Below are 7076 nucleotides of genomic sequence, written 5' to 3'. Positions count from 1 at the left end.
TCCGGCAGGATTCATACACAGATACGGGGAGAGAAGAGTGAAAAACTTTCGTTTACTGTCTTGCGCTACATGTTCATCTTCTGTCACCTGCTTGGCATAGGATGGAGATATGGACACCAAAAATAAAGAGAAAGAGCCAACTCAGCTGGGATCGCCTAAAATGAAGCTGAAGCGTCATAGGAATAGGCAGGGCTTATGGACTGCCAGATCTATTGGCCGTTGGAGTCATTGTGTGAACAGAGACATTCCAGACTCGTTACTTGATGGTGGAAGGTCCCAAGCATCATAGGGATGTAAGGAAAGTATAGAGGAAGAGGGTGTATTGACCTGGTCCCTTTCCTTAGAGAAAGCAGGTTGTGCATTGGTTCTGGTCATGGATTTTCAGTACTGACACATTAACTAGTCTGCATGGTAACTCGTGCCTTGTATCTGACGCTTTAATCTGTGGCTGGTGCCCAATGACCTGTGGCTCAACTTTGTAGCTGGTGTCCAGAACGCAGTGCCTGTTCACTGGTTAAAGACTGGTCGAAAGACAGATCGTTCGGCCGCTCAGGTGGCCCAGTGGGTAGAGCGTCCGCCTCGGATGCGGGAGGTCGTGGGTTCGATCCCCGGCTGAGTCATTACAAAGACTTACAAAAATGGTTCTAACAGCTCCCTCGCTTGGCGCTCAGCATTAAGATGTTAGTGTTAGGACTGGTCGTCCTGGTGTCAAGATAATGTGACTGGGTGGGACATCATGCTACGTGTCTGCGGTATGATGCCCAGACATCACTATAAACTGCCACATCGTAGCGATATGACTGAAACATTGTTAAAGCTACGTTAAAAATCCAAATCACACACACACACACACACACACACACACACACACACACAAAGATCGTTCAGAGGAGTCTTGATCCTGAGAAAAGAGTTGACAAAAACACAGAAGGCCGTTACGTTATGACTTGATCTGGTTGGCGTGTCAGTTACATGATTGAACTAGAAAGTGGCTTGCTGCAACCAAGTTTCGGTCACCGGAAAGTGACCCTGACCTCTTTCTAAGTAATGATCTCTCACGGGGTCGGCAAGTTGGTAACTTATTAAGATCTGATCTGCCCTTGGTTTTTCGTTGGCACAGGCGTAAGTTTGGGTGTGACGATAAGGTAATTTACAATATGAAAAAGAATAGGATTTGTCAAAACGATGGCAAACGATCCATGATTTTGCCAGTATTGTTTATGCCTAGATGCACGTGTACAAAACCATAAGATGAGAAGGAAGATATTCTGAATGAAACAAAAGTGACTAAGGTGTCTGACTGGGACTGTTTTTCCTGGACTTGTTGTTGCTAATTGGAGGAGGAAATTAACTTTGGGCTGGGGACTAGTGTCATGAAAATTTCTTGTTGCTAATTGGAGGAGGAAGTTCACTTTGGCCTGTGGACTAGCGCCATGAAAATATAAAGCAATAATTTTATGATAGCTGTCTAATCATATTTTCCACCTACGAATGACGCAGCATCAACCAGCCAATGAAAGCAGTGTTGGTGTTAATAGTATACGTTACAACAGTGTGGTTCAGAATATTACAGTTCAATCAAAGGAAGGCCAAAATCATGGCTGGTAAAAGTGTAAAGTAAGCCTGAAGAAAACGCGTTTACTAATGACTACAAAGTCTTCAATGAATTAAGAATCGTATTATATTATCATAAGTGACTCTACCAATTTGTTTTATCTAAGGATGGCCAGGTATTCACTATTCTTGATTCTGCTGATTTCCTGCTTAATTAAAAAAAATTTCTCCTGTAATATTGGCAAAGTCGGCTTTTCTTTGTTTTGTCTCCAAGAAATTGATTTTAAACTTTCCCTACTGGTTTGATTGTAATATAAATTAAATAGTATGCTGATAGAAAGTATTTTCTGTGTACTGGGTAATTTATGGTACAAAAGAATGCAACAACTTGTTCTTAACAGCAAATCAATTAAAAATTCAATGTTTCTTCTGAGCTTATCGTCGTATAAACTGTCAGTTGCCGAATCACACAGGAAATAACGCCACGATAAGCTCAGAATAAAAACAACATTAAAACTATAATGATTGCAATTCTTTATAATTTTAATTACTTTTATTGTGGTTTTGTTTTTCATTTTGGTGCACAACACTTGATAATAGGACAATGTACTGCCAGCACACGTTTGATGTTATTAGGTATACAAGTATAGAAGTTGCAGCATAAGAAAGTATGATGGGCACAGTTGTAATCAAATTTCTAAAATCTCATAAACAATAGGATACCATCATATTCATTTGAATTTCAAAATAGATATACAGTTGTATATATAATGTTGTACAAACTACTGAGTTCTAAATTCCACTTGCAGAAAAACGAGATCTCGTTGACTTCGCTTACTTGTCTTCTAGCCAGACCCCTCCCCCCCCCCTCTCTCTCTCTCACACACACTTTTTGAGACTTATTTAAACGTGTGTATTTTTGTCTGATACGAAGCTATTTATATAACGGGATTTTCCATCTGTAGTATAATAGCTACGTCAACATCAAACTAACAATTCTGCCAATTGATGCCGATCTAAGGTTTTGAACAATTTTTTTCCACAACATGCTTTTTATATTTTCTCTAAATCGGCATATGTGATCTTATTTTCAAAGCAAAGGGTGTGTTGTTTCATTTGATAGACGAACGATTCTTGTATTTTATGATCTTATGAGTTCATTGTGACTTGGCTAAACTTGTATTAACCAGACACATGAGTAACCAATTGTCGTTTGTTTAAATTGATTTTCGTGTTCATGAAAAGTTTAGGCTACTACATGGTTAGTCCTATATGTAAGACATCGACGCTGATATTTATGTGTTTTGGCGTCAGGGTCTTCCTGCTCAAATAAAGGTGCTGCGTAGGATGTTCCGATGTCGTTTAACATCGGAACGACAAGTCAAATTGTCATAAATATCTCACACACTTGGCAGCCCGTGTCGATGCTTTTCTTCTAATTAAAATTGTAATGTTTTAGTCAGACTTTATTTACTCAGATGTCTTCTTCCTGCTAAATTCAAATTGCCACACAAGCAAATGGACATGTTTTCTAGTTCCGTTGGCATACATTTCAGTTGGTAGGAATACAATGGAAGACGGAAATACCGAAATCGGTTAAAAGGATGATAAGAACGTTGAATAAAACGAAGCTATCTAAACATTTTCCACAATATTAATATATATTTTATTCATTTTGTTAAAGAAGTATATTTCAACTTAGCCTGATTTCGGCATTCCCGGCTTCCATCGCATTCCAGCCAACTCAAATGTAGGCCAAAGAAACTTGAAAACAGGCCCATTTCTTTTGTGAGAATTTGAATTTATTATAGAAAAAGCATCGTTTTTGTTCAAATCTGCGGTCTGATATTTATTACCTGAACATCTCTGTGTAGCATAATAAGCACTTAAGCTCTTGTGTCAATATCTGATAGATGAATGCTAATACATGTTAGTTACCTTTGGGATTGGATCATGTAGTTTTACTTTGTTCCAATGCAGAGTTGAGCTACATTACTATGTTCATGAATCTCGTATATTCCAAAATGACTAACGCAATTATGGTTTTGCATTATTATGCTTCTGTATTTCATAAGTCAAACACCCCCAGATCAGAAATTCTGAAGTTGTATTTTGGTGGACTTTGCGTTTTCTGCCTTTAAGACTAAATCACACCTTTCCTAATTTCACCGTTCAGCTATTGAACTAATAATGTTTCGCATTTTAGGACTGAAGCAAAATCCTAATTGCAAAGAAATGTTGGCACTGATGACGACGTGGCCAATAATTTTTAACAAAGGTGGCTTAAACGATTTCACTCAAGGCAATGAAGTGCACAAACGTTAGTTTCTTCAACATGCATCTCCGACTTACCTATATTTTAACGAAGTGGATTTTTTTTCAAAGATGAAAATTTCAGAGTACGGGTAGGTGTAAAATGATGGTAACTGGGGTGGTCAATCATCCTTCATTGGTATAATGAATGAATAGCTTAGAAGAAATGGTTTACTGTCCAAGTCAAGAAAGAAATGTTAGCCCTGGTTCTGACCTCAATACCAGGCAAATTGTCACTCGTAGACCTGATTGCTTTAGTGACCATCATTTTGAAGCTTGTGATCTTCGAGATCTTAAGATAGACTTTTCAATATTTTAGTATTCTCACGGTTTGGTAACAAGATGAACGTTGAATAAAATTGAAAATTTATCAAATCAATTTTAACTACCGAAAGTGAGAAAATAATGTTCCTTCAAAATGAATCGGTTTCGTTGATTCTATGTATTTTGAAAAAGAGAAAATTAGTTCGTAGAAGAAATAAAACTCGTCCTACAACAGAACGTACCTGCATTGAAAAACATAGAACATGGAAACAGTTAAAAGCGGAAATAATCAAAAAAGCTTTAGACATGTATATTACTTCATCAACAGCACGAGGGGAACCTGACGTAAGATTCAAAGCTATTCTGGAAAACATTAACAATGAAAAAAAACTTCCGAGGGTATTCCTCCACTTAAAACAGATACCAAGTTATTAGAAACATCAATAACGAAAGCTGAAACACCGAACACACAATTATACAATATTTTAACCACACAATATTTTAACCACACATGTGGCATTTGCTTTATCTTGCATATTTCGAAAAGTACCAAAATTAAAAAACCTAGCAACATGTTTAGGAGTTCCAATATGATCAAAACTTTCAATAGCTCGTGTCCCTTGTTATACGTCCAAACACCACTTACGAGATGGCACCAGTCTTTTCATACTCCCAGCGGATTGGTTTCTGGAAGACATATGCCTCCTGTTTACGAAATGAGATCTCTCAATGTCCATTTTTGACCGTCCAGTCTCACTCACCACTATTTTTTGTAATGTTTTTAAGTATCTGGCTTAACATCATGAAGGACTTAGATCATTACTCCTCATATATGACAAACCTAACTCCTTGCGGAGATTACACAATTGCGATACACAATTGTGTTGTGCTAAAGGTGGCTAAGAAGACAATCCTGAGCTTGGACTTCAAAATGTTGTTGACGGTGTCATCCAATAATTGTTAAGCAGTAATTATTTCGTTATGGAATCTCATATAAAACTCTGCTCTGGATAGTTGCTTTTTATACATGTATTAGAGAATAATGTATTGTGGTAAAAGTACCCAATCTGGTTGGTCCATCGTTGGGTCTGGAATACCTGAAGGCACGGTGCTTGGACCAATTCATTTCTCCATATGCAATTCCCACCCCGGCAATTCCATCCAAAAAAATCCATTATAATGCAAATAAAAAGAAAACTAAAATGCTATAAACAATAGGATTCCATATTCATTTGAAAGAACTTCTTTAGAAAATCACAATGAAATAAACATATGTAGGAGTCACAATTGCTAGTGATGTAAAATGGAGCCTAGAAATTGAACAATTATACAATAAAGGAGATAGATCATTAGAAAAGTTAAGATACATTTGATCATTAAATAAAATAAAAATAAGCTTTCAAGGGTTGAATTAGACCTCTTGTAGAATATATTGCTCTGTTTTGGATCCCCATTCCCAGGTATTGCAGGATGAAATTTTAAACTTTTAAAAGCGGATAGTCAGGCATCTTGTATCCAGTTGTAACTATATCCCGAGAAGTATGATCTCCTTATTGAATAACGTCTTGGAAATCATGAAATAAAAATAAGATTACTGATGTTTCATAGATTTAAGAAAACAACAAAGTAAAAATGCCTATTGATATCTTTGTCAAACTTAAAGGAATCAGCAGAAGTAAAAAATCAGTAGACCTACCTGATAAGCTGCGCATGCGATGATAGTTACAAATTAGATTGTTTCCCCCAAAACACTCACAAATTTTTGAATTGTTTTACACAAATTATAATCACAATTGCTGAATCTCCATAAAAACAAAACTGATAATTTTTCAGATTTATTACGGTCATAATTTTATTCTAACATAAGTCGGTTTTAATGTTGACGCTGCACAGTACAGCAGTGTAATTATGATGTAGTACCAAACAAATCAAGATGAAGGTGACGATCACAAACTCTATTTTCACTGTTGTGCTATCTCTGTGGTGGTGGTGAAAAATTGGTTTGCCCTAACTTATACCATATACAAACTATAATTCCACATATTTGATGACGCAAGGATAAATGTAAGAAGAACCCTTGGATCTAACATGAAATCGTGGCAAATACGGATTGGGGATCACTTTGGATGATATTCATCCAACTGTAAAGGAATTTTGTAAGATCCAAAATGAAGTAAGCCTCGATTGTATATAGATCAACTTGTAAATCTTCCCTACACATCTTTGAGTAGATACAAGGGTCTAGGCCGTTGTCATGCGGTGTTTAAGAAACTACCACGTTAGAACGTCTGTACAATGAGCCATCACTTCATCTCAGACGAACGAAATTGACACTTCATATACTATAAAACTGTCCTTTAATTCATGCATCCTTCATATGGTGTTGTCACTAGGCACAAATGCCAAATCTTGTAGACTCAAAAACAAAATCATTTGCCTCAACACATAGGCTTTCTGAAGGGTGAGTTCTAAATGCTTCCATACAAACCAATGAGAATGTATATCAGATGAAACTGCCGAAAGTAAGATTTACAAGCTGACCTATGGATAATTGAGCCATGGTCAAGTTTAGATCTCACTATGGTCCTGTGTAGCCAGAATAAGACCCTCCAGTGTGCTCACCAATCTATGTTAAATCAAGGATTGTTTTTTACATTTGTTAGTAGTTATAAAGTTTGTGAGCAGTTAATTCGAGCGATATGGCAATAAAAGGGTCTGTTATGGTGATAACGGGAAGTCCACTATCTAGCCATCTTGGACTTGCCCTTGTGGTTGTACAAATGAATTTAAATGTAAAATCGTACATAGGTTTAACACTGTAGGCTATTTTAGAGGTAAATATGACTTTAACATTGGAGATCATTATGGCGGTCACTGGAAATGGAACATGGGCAGGGGATGGTAACCAATACTTAATGTGACTGACCAACACCTGTCTCTACAGG

This window comes from Sinohyriopsis cumingii, unplaced genomic scaffold (genome assembly GCF_028554795.1).
Source record: "Sinohyriopsis cumingii isolate HCF-2022 unplaced genomic scaffold, ASM2855479v2 utg002567l, whole genome shotgun sequence".
NCBI lineage: Eukaryota > Metazoa > Mollusca > Bivalvia > Unionida > Unionidae > Sinohyriopsis > Sinohyriopsis cumingii.
The sequence above is the reverse complement of the archived record's forward strand: the minus strand, read 5'-3'. Positions refer to the sequence as shown.